Source organism: Muscardinus avellanarius, assembly GCF_963383645.1.
Source record: "Muscardinus avellanarius genome assembly, chromosome: X".
Classification (NCBI taxonomy): domain Eukaryota; kingdom Metazoa; phylum Chordata; class Mammalia; order Rodentia; family Gliridae; genus Muscardinus; species Muscardinus avellanarius.
Window position 1 is genome coordinate 29,122,455 of NC_137792.1, and position 19,396 is coordinate 29,141,850.

The 19,396-nt window shown below is 41.5% G+C and overlaps 1 pseudogene across 1 annotated transcript in view; it reads left to right on the plus strand.

Annotated features, from left to right (window-relative positions):
- The window catches only part of LOC308278832 (RNA-binding protein EWS-like), a 96,469-nt pseudogene that overhangs the window by 2,091 nt on the left and 74,982 nt on the right, over positions 1 to 19,396 (plus strand). Inside the window, exon 2 of the transcript in view lies at positions 5,989 to 6,104. The product of the transcript in view is annotated as an RNA-binding protein EWS-like (transcript). The remainder of the gene's footprint in view (positions 1 to 5,988; positions 6,105 to 19,396) is intronic.

A 19,396-nucleotide genomic window follows, 5' to 3' on the forward strand; every position in this document is an offset into this window, starting at 1 on the left:
ATTTATTAAAACATAAAAAGATTGATATATAGGTACAGAAAACATATAGAAAACCCTCTAGATAAGGTTAGAGAAAAGGCTTACCACACCAGATAATAGTCAAACTGACTAACATGAGGCTTTGGAAAGAATCTTAAAGGTGAGAAAGGAAAAGATCAATAAGCAGTTATAAGCAAACTGATTAGAATCATTCTATACTTCCCAAGTCATGAAGCCAGGAGGGCCTGGAACAGTGTATTTTAAACTCTGAAGGAAAAAAAATCCCTTCCAAACAATAATTTCCTACCTTGCAAAAAAATCTCTCAAATTTGACAGGGAAATAAAAATCTCCCATGACAAAAAGGAACTTAAAAATGTGTGTCTTTCAAACCAGCACTAGAGAAAATACAAAAGAGTTTAATTACAATGAAGAAGTAATATACATAAAAAATAGAGACACAATAATTTCCAACAAACAACTAAGCAAAAAACAAACACTACTTGAAACAGAAATTAAACTCAACTTTTAATTTTTAATTTTGTAAAAAATAAAAAATTAACTCTCAGTAACTATGCTGAATATAAATGACTTCAACTTCCCAACAAAAAGACAAAAGGTAGCAAAATGAATTTAAAAGAAGATTCAATTATATGCTGCCTTCAATAAACACACATTACAAATATAGTCACAAACTGAAGATGAAGGACTAGAACAAGGTAATCCATGCTGGTAGAACTCAAAGACAAGCAGAAATAGCAACTATGATATCAGACAAATTAGACCTCAAGCCTTAGATTATCAAAAGAGACAAAGCAGGTTATTTTTATGGGTAAAAGAAACAATACAACAAGAAGGAATACCAATAGTCAATATTTATGTTCCAAACATAAGTATAGCCACTTTCATAAAACAAACTCTTTGTGACATTAAGTAATACATAAATACGAGTACAATAATACTGGGAGAATTCAACATTTCTCTTACACTGCTAGACTGATGTATTAGACAAAAGGTCAGTAAGAATTCCTCAGATCTAAAAAGCACCAAAATCCTAGATCTATTTGACACATACAGAATATTTCACCCAACTACATCAGAGGTCACAGTTTTTTCAGATACTTATAGAACATTCTCCAAAATAGACCACATCCTGGATCACAAAGTGAGCACTAGCAAATTCTAAATATATGACATAGTCCCATTTGCCAATATTGTTGATGAAGTTAAAATAAAATTGTTAAACAAAATACTAGCAACATACATTCAAAACCACATAAAGAAAATCATATACCATTAACAAGTAGGATTCATCCCAGGGATGCAAGGGTTGTTGAACATAGAAAAAATTAGAAATAATTTATCACATAAACAGAATCAAAGACAAAAATCACATTATCATTTCAATAGATGCTGAAAAATAATTTAATAAAACCCAGTAACCATTTATGCTAAACTCACTACTGAGAATTAGAAGAGAAGAAACATACCTGAACCTTATAAAGGCAATATATAATATGCCCACAGTCAATATCATATTAAAGAAGCAGAATCAAAAATAGTTCCCACTAAAAGCAAGAAAAGATAAAGATGCCCATTATCACCATTTTTAATATAGTAATTGAAACTCTAGCTAAAAAATAAGACAAGAGAAGGAATCAAAGGAGTACAAATAGAAAAAGAATTAAAACTATATTTGCAGATGACATAATACTATACGTAGAAGACCCAACAAATTCAAGAAAAAGGTTTATATAACTGATCAACAAATTAAACAGTGTTTGAATACAAAATCAATCTTAAATAAAATTAGATTAGCTTACTTGTATGCTAACCATAAATTCACTGACAAGGAAATATAGAAAACACTTTCACTCACAATATTACACAAAAATTAAAATACTTAGAAATAAACCTAATCAACAAGGTAAAGAACCTCTACACAAATATTATATATATATATATATATATATATATATATATATATATATATATATATTCATGGAAAAAGAAAATCCAAGAAGACCATAGAGGATTAAAAGATCTTTCATGTTCTTGGATAGGCAGAACAAGTATAAAAATGGCCATTCTCCCAAAAGTGATCTACAGATTCAATGCAATACAAATACATTTGTCAAGGTTATGCCTCACAGATGTAGAAAATTTAGTCCTTAAATTCATTTGGAATAACAAAATCCCAGAAGAGCCAAAGCATTTCTCAGCAACAAGAATCATGTAGGAGGCATCACAATACCAGATTTCAAACTATACTACAAACCATAGTAATAAAAACACTATAGATTTGGCACAAAAACAAATAGACAAAAAGAACAAAATAGAAAACTCAGAAACAAATCTACCTACTAATGACCAATTGATTTTTTGACCAAAAGGCCCAAAACATTGATACTTCTTCAACAAATGGTGTTGGCAAAAATTTGTTAACTATATGCAGAAAAAGAAAAATAAACCTCACTTTTCACCTTGTACAAGAGTCCATTTAAAATTTATTAAAACTTTAAAAATCATCCCAGAGACCTTGCAGCTCCTTGAAGAGGGTATATGTTCAGTACTTCAACACAATAGGCACAAAGAAATCTTTCTCATGAAGACCCTAAAGGCATAAGAAATTATAAGGAGAATGAATATGGAGGATTACATAAAAGTAAAAAGCTTCAATACATCAAAGGAAACTATCAAGAACCTCAACAAGGTGTCAACAGAAAGGAAGAGAAATTTTTTCAAGTACTCCTGTGATAGAGACTAATATCTACAATATACAGAGATATCAAGAAACTCGCCACTAAGAAAACAAATGATTCAATCAAAAACTGGGTGAGTGAACTAAATAGACACTTCAGAAAAGAAAAAAATGACCAGTAAATGTATAAAAAATGTTCAATATCATTCACAGTCAGAAAAATGCAAATTAAAACAACCCTGAGATTTCACCTAACTCCAACTAGAATGGGAATCATTCAAAACACAAACAACAACAAATTCTGGTGAGGATTTGGAGAAGTGGGAACTCTAAAACATTGTTAGTGGGATTGCAAATTAGTTCAACAACATTGTAAAGCAATATTGAGAATCTTCAGAAGAATGGGAATGAACCTACCATTAGAGCCAGCAATACCACTTCTGGGTATCTACCCAAAGGAAAGGAAACCAAACTACCAAACTAATGCATGGATGTCTACGTTCATAGCTCATAGCTGCACATCTTTAAAAGTCCTTTTTTTTTTTCAGTACGAAGGATAGAGCCCAGTGCATTCTACCTCCAAGCTACACCGCTAGCCCTAATTTTATTTATTTATTTATTTATTTATTTATTTATTTATTTATTTATTTTGGTAATAGAGATGGAACTCAGGGGCATTCTACCTCCAAACTACACTCCCAACCCTATTTTTTATTCTTTATTTGAAAACAGGGTTTCATTGATTTGCAAAGAGCCTCACTAAGTAGCTGAGGCTGGCCACTAACTTTGATTCTCCTTTCTCAGCCTCTCAAATTCTGAGATTACAAGTGTGCACCACCACACCTGGCTAGGATGGCTATTATTTTAAAAAAAATAAAATTTTGATGAGAATATGGAAAAATTTGGAAATTTTGTTGATGCAAATGTAAAATGTTGAAAACCTTGTGGAAAAGTGTTTAGTAATTCCTAAAAAATAATTAAAAATTGAATAAGCATGTGATCCATAAATTTACTTTTAAATATGTATTTAAAAATATCAAAAGCATGGTCTTGAGCAGATATTTTAGAGCAACACCCACATCAGCGCACACTTGGAAAAATACAAATGTCTATTGACAAATTCATGGATAAACAAAGTGCAATATACAGTTGATCCATGAAAGTTTGTGATAGGGATGTAAATTTACAATACACATTTCCTCTATAATTTTTGACTCTCTCAAACTTAACTATTAATATAGTCTACTGTTGACTAGAAGTCTTGTCAATAGCATAGTTAAGTGACATATTTTGTGTATATATATATATAATATATATATTTTGTGTATATATATATCTATTTTGTATATATATATATATATTGTGTATATATATTTTTTGTATATATATATATATTTTTTTTGTGTGTATATATATTTTTTGTATATATATATATATATATATATATATATATATATTGTTTGTAATGAAAAATGTACAAGAACTGTGAGATATCACTTTTTACTGCAATACATGATTTATTGGAGGGAGAAACTGCTCACATAGAGATTATTAGCTTCATATTAAGTTCTTAGTGGATATTTGAACTACTTGTGCTCACTACAATAACAGTAAGAGGTAGCTATAAAATTATTATATTGGTACTGTATATACAAAGAGTTAATTTTATGCAGCTATGATTTTCTATTATGTCTTTACATTTTAAAAAATTTTATCTTTTTTGTCTGCCAGTGACATTATGTACAATCTATACTTAATGTGTATCTTCACATGGTTGCCTGCAATTTTTTTTAATTTTTGCAAATCTTTAAAAAATCTTGTATGAGTGGACACTTGTAATTTAAATCTGTGTTTCTTAAAGGTAACCTGTATATTTGTGTGTTTGTATATAAAAAAAATAGCCTCAAAACAGGTCTTTCAGATGATACAATATAGTAACTTCTGAAAATAGTATGTTAAATGAAATAAATCAGACTTATAGGGACTAAGATCCAAATAGTGCATAATTTCACTCATATGAGGTCTCTAAAATGGTCATATTCATTCACACAGAAAATAATAGAAAAGTGATTGTAAGCGGCTTTCAGGCAAAAGAAATATAAAATTATTGTTTAATAGATGTAGATGGCTCCTTTCTTGTATGACCCATGTCCCCATTTATTTTTACTTTTAGATAGTCTTAGAATCAAAATCATTCATTAACAAACACTTGCTGTTTCCCTCATTCTTGTTACCTGCTTTTAGAAATTGAAGGGAATCTACATGCTAAAATTTCCCACAGGGTATAGATTCTCTCGTTTTAGGATCCTTTATATAATATTAAATAAAATATAATAAAATATATTTTTCCATTTTTATGTGCTTTTATTGGTGCATTATAGTCTCACATCATAATGTAAATCATGTTGACAGTGACATACCTGCACATAGCACTTGGTACCTTACCCTGTCTTCCCCATTTTCCTTCTTCCCAATACAGACTACCAAAATTGACGTTAGGGACTAATTGGGATGTCAGAGGGAATACAGATAATGGAGGAGAAACCTCAGTGGAACCATGGAGAAGATCTAAGGTTAGGGAAGGAAGAAGATTGAGTATTTATTAACTTAATGGAAATACTGCCATGGACAATGTGTATACATGTAAATATTTTAAATATATATGTATATAATATTTAATACATCTGTAAAGGAACAGATGATTCACTGAAGTTTTACATCAATTTATAGGGGACAAAGGATACTTTATTTTCTTTATATTCTTATTAAATAAAATGAAAATAGATTCATAAGATAGTGCACCATTGCACTTCACCAAGAAGGGGGAATTGCCTATATTTCTCTCACTCTTCCTAATGCTACTAAGACTGTATGATTAACTAAAGTTGATTTATTTTAAAGTATCCTGTTGAGGAGAGGAAGGAATTGGCGACCACAGAATGCAGCATATCTTGGTAGCTGAAAAAAAAAAAAACAAAAATAAAGTTCAACTACTGAGAAGGCAACATCTAGATGAGCAAAATAAATACAGCTCACCATCCAAAACAGAAACAGGAACCACGGCAGAAGGAATCCAATTACTCTGAACTGCAGGATCTACTGCAAAAAACCCCAGCATGCATGACTGACCTGTTGAGGACCAGCAGCCAGCACCATGAGGGCCATAGGCTACAGGCCTGAAATGTAAACTCTGGTGTGGAAGTCTCAAGAAATCCAGATAAATAATCCAAGCGCTTGAAAGCAGCCACAGACTTCCAGCATTTTAAGTCGTGAGTGACGACTGAGCCAAAATCCCATGTTGTCACCAAAGGCAGCTCTCACAGTGGTACAGCCCTTCAGAAACCTGGGGGAGGAAACCTATGAGCACAGGAAAACTGCTGGATACAGCAACATGGGGAGCTTTGCAGTGGCCCGGACCACACCCAGGTAATAGGGTGCAATCAGAAAAGGGATCCAGTTAGAACCTACAGTGACACAAAGTCCCCAAGAGGCATGCCAAGTTTATATTAGATGCCCTCTTCACAAAGTACTTAGAAGCTAGAGAAGAGATCATGCAGAGACTGGGTCAAGAGCTGACAAAAGGGTACAGAACAAATAAGAGACATTGGAATATACTCCAGAATCTACCAGTGATCAGACATACAAATATTATATGGGCCCAGCCCCATATTTGTAAATGAGTAGGACCTTTTTATTTTTTGCTTTATTGTATTTTGTTGTTGTTGTTGTTGTTGTTGTTGTTGTTGTTGTTGTTCTGTTTTGGGCATTTTTTTTCTTCTCTTTCTTTGTTTGGATTTTTATTAGCTGGTTTGGTTGTTTGTTTTGCTTTGTTGTCTCACACGGTTGCTAGTTCTTTTTAGTCTATTTCATTTTGGTCCTTTCTTTTCATTTTCCCTTCTCTCTTCTCTTTTCTATTCTTTTTTTTCTTTTTGTGTTGTTGTTGTTTTTTTTTTGTCCTTGAAATATAATTTTTAGCTTTTTTATCTTGTCTTGTTACTTTATTCATGTTTGGTTGCTTCTTCCTCCCCTCCCCCATTCCTTTTACAAACTTTCTCACACCAGCCTATCCAGTCTCTTCTCTCAAGACTTCATTTTCATGCTGGGAGTGGTGGTGCACACTTGTAATCCCAGTGCTTGGAAGGCGGAGACAGGATGATTGCGCAGGTTTGAAACCAGCCTTGCTGGCTTAAGAGACCATTTCCAAATAAAATATAAAATAGGTCTGGGAGTGTAGGCTGGAGGTAGAAGAGTCCCATCACCAGCACCACAAAAAGATGACTTTATTTTCTTTTACTGTATCTCCGTGCTTAATACTCAAGGTATTTTATATCTCCATACTTAGTCTACTAACTACAAGAGTCCTACTGTCTAACCTTCTCTCATTCTCATCCAGATACTACCTTATTATAATTATATTCATACAGACCTAAACATATCCTCAATCTTACCCAAATCTTGTACCCGTCACCCAACCTCCTTTCCCAATACCCAGCCACCACTATTGGAAAAAGCACTGCTTACTGGCTGTCATTTCTAAATTCCTACTACTAAGATTGGATTAAACATAATACCCACAAAAAATGGGAAGACATCAGAAAAAACAGGCTTGAGAACATTGAAAATGGGGGAACTAGAATAGTGAGGAGACAACAGAAATCATGAGTACTGACCTACAAGAAATGCAAGAAGGGGAGTTCCGAATCTTGATCTACAACATGATGAACGGCTTTAAAACAAGTCTACAGGAGATGAAAGATAAAATAGAAACACTAAGAAAGAATCAGAAAGAGGTCTAGCATGAAATGAAAGAGTCAATAAATGAGATGAAGACAGCAATAGAAAGAAATTCTGGAAGATTAGATGAAATGGAAAGTAGAATATCACTGTTAGAAGACAGTTCATTCAAAACTGAAAACACAGTCAATAGCATACAGAAGTCATTACAGCAACAAACCTAAACATCTAACAACTATGGGACAACATCAAGCATCCTAACTTATGGATAAAAGACATTGAAGAAGAAATAGAAGTTCAGACCAAGGGCATTCATAATCTCTTCAGAGAAATAATTTCAGCAAATTTTACAAACATGAAAAGAGACTTGGATCTTCAGGTCCAGGAGACATATAGGACATCATTAAGACAAGCTCAAATAAGAAACTCCCCATGCCATATAATAATCAAAATGAACAACATAGAGGCCAAGGAAAGAATCTTAAAAGCATTGAGAACAAAAGTTTGGGTGACATATATTGGCAAAACAAAAGAATCACCCCAGACTATACAACCCAAGTCATGAATGCCAGGAGAGACTGGTATGATTCAGAACCCGGAAGAAAACAACTTCTAACCAAAATTGCTATATCTGGCAAAACTATTATTCAAAATTGATGAAGAAACAAAAGTCTTTCAAGATAAGCAGAACCTCAAAAAATTCATGAATTCAAAGCCAATACTAGAGAAAATACTTAAATAAATAAACCAGAAAGAAGAAAAAGAAGCATACTTTAGAACCAGAGACGAGATGAAAGTGAACAGTGGGACATATAAGGAAAGAAGAAATAACATGATACCTAGGAGAAGACAGAACACAAAATGACAGAAAACAAAAATCATATTTCAATAATAACTCTGAACATCAAAGGACTTAACTCACCAATCAAAAGACATAGACTGGCAATGTGGATTAACAAACATAATCCAAATATATGCTGCTTGCAAGAAACTCACCATAGAGCCAAAGACATTCACAGATTGAAAGTGAAAGGATATAAAAAGATATACCATGCTATTGGAGACCAAAAACGGGCAGGGGTTGCAACGCTGCTATCCAACAAAACAAACTTTAAGCGAAAACACATTAGAAGAGGCAAAGCAGGACACTACCTTTTGTTAAAAGGAACAGTCCACCAAGAAAATATAATGATAGTAAATGTTTATGACCCAAATGTGGGGGCAGCCACATTTGTAAAACAAACCCTTCTAGACATCAGATCTAAAATAGACCAAAATTCAATATTGGGAGACTTCAATACACATCTCACACCTCTAGATCAATCTTCAAGGCAAAAAATTAATAAAGACTCTTCAGAAATAAATAAAACTATAAACCAAATTGACCTAATAAATATATACAGAATATTTCAACCAGGAACAACAGAATAAAAATTTTCAGCAGCCCATGGAGCCTTCTCCAAAATAGATCACATTATGGCCCACAAAGCAAGCTCTACCAAATTCAAAAGATGTAATATAATTCCCTGCATCTTTTCAGATTGCAATGGAATGAAAGTAGAAATCAACAACAGAAAACCCAAAAGAAACTACTTAATGCATGGACATTGAATGACACACATTTGAATGATAAGTGGGTAAGGTCAGAAATTTGGGGAGAAATAAAGAAATTTCTGGAATTAAATGAGAACAGAGAAACAACTTACCAAAATTTATGGGACACTTTGAAGGCAGTGGTAAGTGGAAAATTTATAGCACTGATTGCTCACATATGAAGAACAGAGAGTTGCCAAGTAAACAACCTAATGATACATCTCAAGGACCTACAAAGATCACAACAGTGTAATCCCAAAGCCAGCAGAAGGCAGGAAATTATTAAAATCAGAGCAGAAATAAATGAAATAGAGAACAAAAGAACAATTCAAAGAATCAACAAAACAAAAGACTGGTTCTTTGAAAAGATTAATAAGATTGACAAAACCTGGGCCTACCTAACCTAAAGAAAGAGAGAATCAACTCAAATTATTAAAATCAGAAATGAAAAAGGAGACATCACCACAGACAGTGAGAAAATTCAAAGGATTTATCAGAAACTATTTTTGAAAACTTATACTCCAATAGACTGGAAAACATAGAAGAAATCAACTGACTTCTAAGCACATATAATGTACCTAAACTGAACCAAGAGGACATAGAAAATCTAAACCAACCAATATCAAGCAAAATATAGAAACAGCAATCAAAATTCTTCCACCAAAGAAAAGCCCAGGCCCAGATGGGTTTACAGCTGAATTTACAAAACTTTCAGTGAACAACTAATATCAATACTTCATAACTTGTTCCGGGAAACTGAAAGAGATGGAACTCTCCCAAATTCCTTCTATGAGGCCAGTATCACATTAATCCCCAAACCAAATAAAGATACTTTAAGAAAGGAAAATTACAGACCAATATCCTTAATGAACATAGATGCAAAAATTCTAAACAAAATACTAGCTATATGCATTCAAAACTACATCAAGAGAATAATACATCATGACCAAGTTGGGTTCATCCCAGAAAAACAAGGCTGCTTCAACATACACAAATCAATACACATTATTCACCACATAAATAGAACTGAGAACAAAAACCACATGATCATATCAATAGATGCTGAAAAGGTATTTGACAAAATACAACACCCATTTATGTTTAAAACCTACAGAAAATTGGAATAGAAGGAACGTATTTTGACATCATTAAGACAATATACAATAAATCCAAAGCTAACATCATATTGAATGGGGAAAAACTGTAAGCATTTCCTGTAAAATCAGGAACAAGACAAGGATGCTCACTATCTTTACCAGCCACCACTCAGATAGAGGGCTAATACCCAGAATATACAAAGAGCTCAAAAGACTCTATACTAGTAAAACAAATAACCCAATCAAGAAATGGGCCACTGAACTGAATAGACAATTCACAAGAGAAGAGACACAAATGGCTAATAGATACATGAAAAGATGTTCTACATCATTAGTCATCATGAAGTTGCAAATCAAAACTATGCTGAGATTCCATCTAACCCCAATCAGAGTGGCAAGTATAAAGACCTCAAACATCAACCAATGCTGGCGAGGATGGGGGGAAAGAGGAATTCCTTTACACTGTTGGTGTAAAAGTGGCAAACTAGTTCAGCCACTATGGAGATCAGTTTGGAGATTCCTTAGAAAACTGGGAATGAATTCACCATATGATCTGGCTTTACCACTCCTGGGTATCTTTCCAAAGGGGTTGAAATCAAAGAACTACATTAACATATGCATACCCATGTTCATAGCAGCACAATTTGTAATAGCCAAAATATGGAACCAGCCTAGGTCTCCATCAACAAATGAATGGATTGCAAAATACACAATGGAATTCTACTCAGTTATAAAAAAGAAAAAAATCATGTGATTTGAGAGAAGATGGAAAGACCTGGAGTATATTATGTTAAGTGAGATCAGCCAAGCACAGAAAGAGAAGGGATTTATGTTTTCTCTAATATGCTCAAATTATGGAGTATTAGAGATACCAGAGGGACTCCAGACAATGGAGAAAAAACCTTATCAAAGCTAGAATGGAAGGATAGTAGAGGAAGAAGGCTGAGGTTGATTAATGAAGCAGTTACATCTGAATTTGTGTAAAAATATAAATATAGCATGGTTATCCTGGTCACTCATTGTTGGAAGAGGGGGGAGGGGAATGTGGGGAGGGTGCCAAGCACAGTTTGAATGTATGATATTTTCAATATGTCCCACATAAAAAATAAAGTATACACATAAAATGTATCCTGTTATAAAAATAACTATTTTTATATTCTAAGTAGCTTTGTCATGTAATTCTCATTTAAGGTACTTATATAATTCTCAGACGAAATCTTAAATTCTTCTAAGAAACGGGCAGTCTTAAATCTGGGTTCCATTTTTATCCAAGACACACACATGTAGTAAATATATTCACATATAATGTACGCATATGCATATAATCTTTATATATCTTATGTTCTATTATATATACTTTACATGTCTATAATATATGCATATAACATACCTTATACATATCTTATAATTAATATATTAATACTTGGTGTAATTCTTATTTTTAGAAGGATTAACACTTTATAATAGAAAGTTAAAACTAAAGAAAAATATTTAGTCTTAAATAGACATGTTAGATTTTGCACATTATCAATGCCATAAATATCTAGATGGTATGTTAATAAAAAGATGATTAAAATATTTATATTCAATTTGTGAAAAATACTGAGTGCGAAACATCCTAATTCCCATAACAGCAGGGTAAAATAATAACACGAATATACAGTTATCTGATATAGCTATGACCATTCTTCCTGGGGCAGGATAAAATTTTCTCTTTTCACACATTGTGATGTTCTAAATATAGTTTGTTTTCCCATGATCTTAGAATTCCTCATAATTCTTTCACATGGTGACAGAACAGTATCTTACAGTTTTATGTGGTGCTCTTCAGTCTAGACAGTTATGATTTGCTTTCATATTGAAAGGTGAAGGAGCAAACCCCAGAAGACTCCTTCATGAATTTCCCAGACAGGCCTCTTTAACTCAGTTGCTCATTGGACCTGCCAACTCCAATTAGTGTGTGAGAAATAAAATCAGCTCTCCAGCAAGAAGCTAGAATGCTGGCTTAATCTCAGCCAGATATCAAGCTGATTGTTTTAAAGCAGTGAAAGAATTTCCAGAGGGAAAGATGGATCTGTAGCAACTTGTTTGGATCTAACATTAGGCTTCAGTATATGCTTGAAAAGGCTTGAGTTAGGAGAAATCTCCAAAGTGTAGTCTCTGCACCAGGTTCTATAGAGAGACTGACTCAGCATGCTGTTCTTGCTTTAAAATTCTCAGTTGTGATTGTTGATCTGCCGTCTTCTACTATAATTACTTTTATTCCTAGCTTATTCTTGAATCAGTTTCACATAATGTAAATCTCCTACTTTCTATTGCACATTCTCTATCTGCCATTTGGTGACTCCCATACCAAAGAAATTGCATTTAATCCATGAAGAGCACCAGAATTCATTGCTCATGCTTTCTGAAATGTTTATTCCTCACTGATGTTTCTCTTCCTCTATTTTTATTGTAATTTATTTTTTAAATTTTTTATTGGTGCATTATATTCATACTTCATAATGGAGTAAAAAACTTGGGTGGGCATACATGTATACATCACCCATTTAGCTCCTACCCAGTTCCTACCTCATTCTCTCCCCATCCCTCCTTCCCATGCTTGGCTTAGTTGGTTGACTTCAATATGTTTAAGTACATTGTGTGCTTTAAAGAATTTCCTTCTTCCTCTCTCTAATCCCCTCATTTAGGTTTTCTTTTTTGCTCCTCTATAGAATTTCCTTTTTCATCTAGAGTTCCTCCTATGACCCATTTCTCCTTCAGTGCAAAGACTAAAGCATTGCTTCTAATTTAAATGGCAATTATCTATATAGTCTTCTTAAGACCAAAACTGCACTCCACAGTTCATGTTCTGGCCCTTTTAATGAATAATTGAATTCAATGTGAATTATCTTTCTTTTTTCCCCCTTTGGTAAGAAGTGAGGGGAGCAATTATAGGGAGTTTAGAAAGAACATAGAACATCAAATCAAATTAATTCATGTCCTACATTTTTTTTGCATCTGGGGATGGAACCCAGAGGCATTTGACCTTCGAGCTATACCCCCTGCCTAGTTTTTTATTCTTTATTTTGAAACAGGGTCTCACTGAGTTGTGAAGTGCCTCACTAAGTAGCTGAGGCTGTCCGTGGACCATGATCCTCCGGTCTCAGCCTCCCAAACCCTGGGATTACAAGCGTGCACCACCACGCCCGGCTCATATCCTACATTTTTATAAATGATTTACTAAATGCATATCAGTTGCTTATCATCTTGATTCAAACAAATACATATAAAAATCAAGATGTTATTATTCACTGCTAATTACAAATGAGAAAGCAGAGAATTGTATAGAATTTCACTATGAGAAGATGACAAAGGAAAAAATAAAAAAGTTTAATATTGTTATTTAACACAGGCAACAAATAGAGTTTGAGGTTTTCTTTAGACTAATTGAGGAGTTAATTTTATGAATCTTTATGATTCATTAAGCTTCCTTTTAAAAAATACAATTGATACTTCAAACTGCATCATAAGTATATTTTTAAAACAGACAAACTCATGGAACGATGATATCCCCTCACACCAGACAAGAAGAAAAAGGAACTCAATAATTTTATACAAATTGGCTCTGAACATGAAACCCTGGTGGGATTATTGTTCCATTTCTGTTACCTACTGCATAGTATTCTCTATTTCCTCAAAATATCATAAGCTTTATCTCCAAGTGATTTAGACATAATACTTCCTTAATATGATTCCTTAATACGAAACTTTGTTGGTCATACTAAATTAATCTTAGACTACAATGTAAAATACATGTTCTTTGGCCTCAGAAATGCACTTGTTCATTTTAGGTGTTTCTAGAAATAAATTATATAGTGCATAATCCAACATAACAATTCAATGTCTCATTGTGATTTTTATAGGGCTTGAACTTACCTGCTAAGGGAAAGGGTTTAAAAGTTAATAGCCTCACAGTTCCAAATCCAGTGAATTCATATGATTTTTAAATTCAAACAAACATTGTATGACCTTAAGAATTGATTATAAAAACAATCAGGCCTATGACTGAAAATAAATAGCATTTTAATTTCTCAAAGTCTCCTTCAAAGAATAAAATAAATAGTTTCTATTTCAACTAGCAGTTTTTTTTTTTTTGACAGGAAATTCTTTGGATTTATTTATTTTTTTTTTTTGGTAATTTATTTATTTATTTTTTTTAATTAATTTATTTTTTAAATTGGTGCATTGTAGTCATATATCAATCACATTGGAGTACAAGACTTGAGAGGATATACAAGCACACATCATCCAATTAGCCCTCCTCCAGCCCCCGTCCCATTCCCTCCCCCTCCCTCCATCCCACACTTCTTTGGTGATTTACTTTGATACATTTGTTTATGTACCTCCTGCATTTTAAAGAGGCTCCGTCCTCCAGTATTACATACCCTCTGATTGATCACATTAGTTGCTTCACTATAGGGCCCTTTCTATAGCTCAACCTCTTCCTGTTGCCCTTTTCCTCCTAGTTATTGCTGATTAAGAGAAGCGTCTGATTTATATTTTCTGCGATATTTCTCTGTGCATGCTGCGTTGCAAGTACCAATCCCACTCTTGATGGTCCCAGTAGTGGCCTGGCTACTCAGTGGACTGATCCAGACCTCGCTGGCTCACGCAGCGGCCTTGCCTCATGGGAGGACCCAGTTCTGGTCTCGCTGGCCCCTGAACCGGTCAAACCCCTAAGCTGGCTTTGGTCCCGACCTTGGAAGCCGCAGGAGTGAACTTGCCTCACGCCAGGCTCCGATGCTGGCCATTGGCCCCTGCACCGGTCTAACCCCTTGGCAGGATTCCAATCCCGGCCTCGGAGGCCCCAACACTGGTAATGCCTCACGGCAGGCTCCGATGCCGGCCTCACTGGCCCCAGCACCGGCCTAACCCCTTGACAGGCTCTTATCCTGGCCTCAGAGGCCCCGGTACCGGCCTTGCCTCACGGCAGGCTCCGATGCCGGCCTCACTGGCCCCAGCACCGGCCTAACCCCTCGGCAGGCTCTTATCCTGGCCTCGGAGGCCCCAGTACCGACCTTGCCTCACGGCAGGCTCCGATGCCAGCCTCGCTGGCCCCAGCAGCGGCCTAACCCCTCGGCAGGCTCCGATCCCGGCCTCGGAGGCCCCAGCACTGGTCATGCCTCAAGGCAGGCTCCGATGCCGGCCTCGCTGGCCCCAGCACCGGCCTAGCCCCTTGGCAGGCTCTTATCCTGGCCTCAGAGGCCCCAGTACCGGCCTTGCCTCACGGCAGGCTCCGATGCCGGCCTCGCTGGCCCCAGCACCGGCCTAACCCCTCGGCATGCTCCGATCCCGGCCTCGGAGGCCCCAGGACTGGTCATGCCTCACGGCAGGCTCCGCTGCCGGCCTCGTTGGCCCCAACACCGGCCTAACCTCTCGGCAAGCTCTTATCCTGGCCTCGGAGGCCCCAGTACCGGCCTTGCCTCACGGCAGGCTCCGATGCCGGCCTCGCTGGCCCCAGCACCGGCCTAACCCCTCGGCAGGCTCTTATCCTGGCCTCGAGGCCCCAGTACCGGCCTTGCCTCAAGGCAGGCTCCGATGCTGGCCTCGCTGGCCCCAGCACCGGCCTAACCCCTCGGCAGGCTCTTATCCTGGCCTCGAGGCCCCAGTACCGGCCTTGCCTCAAGGCAGGCTCCGATGCCGGCCTCGCTGGCCCCAGCACTGGCCTAACCCCTCGGCAGGCTCCGATCCCGGCCTCGGAGGCCCCAGCACTGGTCATGCCTCAAGGCAGGCTCCGATGCCGGCCTCGCTGGCCCCAGCACCGGCCTAGCCCCTTGGCAGGCTCTTATCCTGGCCTCAGAGGCCCCAGTACCGGCCTTGCCTCACGGCAGGCTCCGATGCCGGCCTCGCTGGCCCCAGCACCGGCCTAACCCCTCGGCATGCTCCGATCCCTGCCTCGGAGGCCCCAGGACTGGTCATGCCTCACGGCAGGCTCCGCTGCCGGCCTCGTTGGCCCCAGCACCGGCCTAACCTCTCGGCAAGCTCTTATCCTGGCCTCGGAGGCCCCAGTACCGGCCTTGCCTCACGGCAGGCTCCGATGCCGGCCTCGCTGGCCCCAGCACCGGCCTAACCCCTCGGCAGGCTCTTATCCTGGCCTCGGAGGCCCCAGTACCGGCCTTGCCTCAAGGCAGGCTCCGATGCCGGCCTCGCTGGCCCCAGCACCGGCCTAACCCCTCAGCAGGCTCTTATCCTGGCCTCGGAGGCCCCAGTACCGGCCTTGCCTCACGGCAGGCTCCGATGCTGGCCTCACTGGCCCCAGCAGCGGCCTAACCCCTCGGCAGGCTCCGATCCCGGCCTCGGAGGCCCCAGCACTGGTCATGCCTCACGGCAGGCTCCGCTGCCGGCCTCGTTGGCCCCAGCACAGGCCTAACCCCTCGGCAAGCTCTTATCCTGGCCTCGGAGGCCCCAGTACCGGCCTTGCCTCACGGCAGGCTCCGATGCCGGCCTCGCGGGCCCCAGCACCGGCCTAACCCCTCGGCAGGCTCTTGTCCTGGCCTCGGAGGCCCCAGTACCGGCCTTGCCTCACGGCAGGCTCCGATGCCGGCCTCGCTGGCCCCAGCAGCGGCCTAACCCCTCGGCAGGCTCCGATCCTGGCCTCGGAGGCCCCAGCACTGGCCTAACCCCTTGGCAGGCTCTTATCCTGGCCTCGGAGGCCCCAGTACTGGCCTTGCCTCACGGCAGGCTCCGATGCCGGCCTCGCTGGCCCCAGCACCGGCCTAACCCCTCGGCATGCTCCGATCCCGGCCTCGGAGGCCCCAGCACTGGTCATGCCTCACGGCAGGCTCCGCTGCCGGCCTCGTTGGCCCCAGCACCGGCCTAACCCCTCGGCAAGCTCTTATCCTGGCCTCGGAGGCCCCAGTACCGGCCTTGCCTCACAGCAGGCTCCGATGCCGGCCTCGCTGGCCCCAGCACCGGCCTAACCCCTTGGCAGGCTCTTATCCTGGCCTAGAGGCCCCAGTACCGGCCTTGCCTCAAGGCAGGCTCCGATGCCGGCCTCAATGGCCCCAGCACCGGCCTAACCCCTTGGCAGGCTCTTATCCTGGCCTAGAGGCCCCAGTACCGGCCTTGCCTCAAGGCAGGCTCCGATGCCGGCCTCGCTGGCCCCAGCACCGGCCTAACCCCTTGGCAGGCTCTTATCCTGGCCTCGGAGGCCCCAGTACTGGCCTTGCCTCACGGCAGGCTCCGATGCTGGCCTCACTGGCCCCAGCAGCGGCCTAACCCCTCGGCAGGCTCCGATCCCGGCCTCGGAGGCCCCAGCACTGGTCATGCCTCACGGCAGGCTCCGCTGCCGGCCTCGTTGGCCCCAGCACAGGCCTAACCCCTCGGCAAGCTCTTATCCTGGCCTCGGAGGCCCCAGTACCGGCCTTGCCTCACGGCAGGCTCCGATGCCGGCCTCGCTGGCCCCAGCACCGGCCTAACCCCTCGGCAGGCTCTTGTCCTGGCCTCGGAGGCCCCAGTACCGGCCTTGCCTCACGGCAGGCTCCGATGCCGGCCTCGCTGGCCCCAGCAGCGGCCTAGCCCCTTGGCAGGCTCTTATCCTGGCCTCGGAGGCCCCAGTACCGGCCTTGCCTCACGGCAGGCTCCGATGCCGGCCTCGCTGGCCCCAGCACCGGCCTAACCCCTCGGCAAGCTCTTATCCTGGCCTCGGAGGCCCCAGTACCGGCCTTGCCTCACGGCAGGCTCCGATGCCGGCCTCGCTGGCCCCAGCACCGGCCTAACCCCTCGGCAAGCTCTTATCCTGGCCTCGGAGGCCCCAGTACCGGCCTTGCCTCACGGCAGGCTCCGATGCTGGCCTCGCTGGCCCCAGCACCGGCCTAACCGCTCGGCAGGCTCTTATCCTGGCCTCGAGGCCCCAGTACCGGCCTTGCCTCAAGACAGGCTCCGATGCCGGCCTCGCTGGCCCCAGCACCGGCCTAACCCCTCAGCAGGCTCTTATCCTGGCCTCGGAGGCCCCAGTACTGGCCTTGCCTCACGGCAGGCTCCGATACCGGCCTCACTGGCCCCAGCAGCGGCCTAACCCCTCGGCAGGCTCCGATCCCGGCCTCAGAGGCCCCAGTACCGGCCTTGCCTCAAGGCAGGCTCCGATGCCGGCCTCGCTGGCCCCAGCAGCGGCCTAACCCCTCGGCAGGCTCCGATCCCGGCCTCGGAGGCCCCAGCACTGGTCATGCCTCAAGGCAGGCTCCGATGCCGGCCTCGCTGGCCCCAGCACCGGCCTAACCCCTCGGCAGGCTCTTGTCCTGGCCTCGGAGGCCCCAGTACCGGCCTTGCCTCAAGGCAGGCTCCGATGCCGGCCTCGCTGGCCCCAGCACCGGTCTAACCCCTCAGCAGGCTCTTATCCTGGCCTCGGAGGCCCCAGCACCGGCCTAACCCCTCGGCAGGCTCTTATCCTGGCCTCGGAGGCCCAAGTACCGGCCTTGCCTCATGGCAGGCTCTGATGCCAGCCTCGCTGGCCCCAGCACCGGCCTAACCCCTCAGCAGGCTCCAGTCCCGTCCTCGGGGGCCCCAACACTGGCCTTGCCTCACGGCAGGCTCCGATGCCGGCCTCGCTGACCCCAGCACCGGCCTAACCCCTCAGCAAGTTCCGGACCCGACCTCGGAGGCCCTAGCACAAGCCTTGCATCATGGCAGGCTCCAATGCCGGCCTCGCTGGCCCCAGCATCGGTCTAACCCCTCTGCAGGTTCCAATCCCGGCCACGGAGGCCTCAGTAGTGGCCCTGCCTCACAGCAAGCTCCAATGTCGGCCACTGGCCCCGGCGCCCGCCTAACCCCTCAGCAGGTTCCGATCACTGTCTCTGTGGTTAGTATTTCAAAGGTTCCAGTTGTAATGTATCAGATCTCTGCCTCCCCCAAATATTGGCCACTGGCATTGCCACTGCCTCCACCGTTTCAAATCCTTCCCAGGCTCTTTTTCCACTCTGAATGTTGTCCAGTGTTCCTAAGCATGCGTGATGGTAGCATTCGACATTTGGTGTAATTTCTCCAAAAAAATAAAGTTGGTAAGATCCGGTTTCTGCTTCTCCTGAATACAAGTCTCTACCACCATCGCGAAGAACTCTTTCAACACCGCATTTCTCCTTGGTCTCCGCTAAACTCTCTCCTTATATGTGATGTCTGAGATTCTTAACAATATAGAGAAATAGCAGTCCTCTTTCACGGCGAATTTTTCCATAAGTTCCAGTGCATTTAGATAAGTTTTGTCTGCATCTCCAGTGTCCTGGCATCCATAACGGCTTTCTTACCACCTCTCCGATA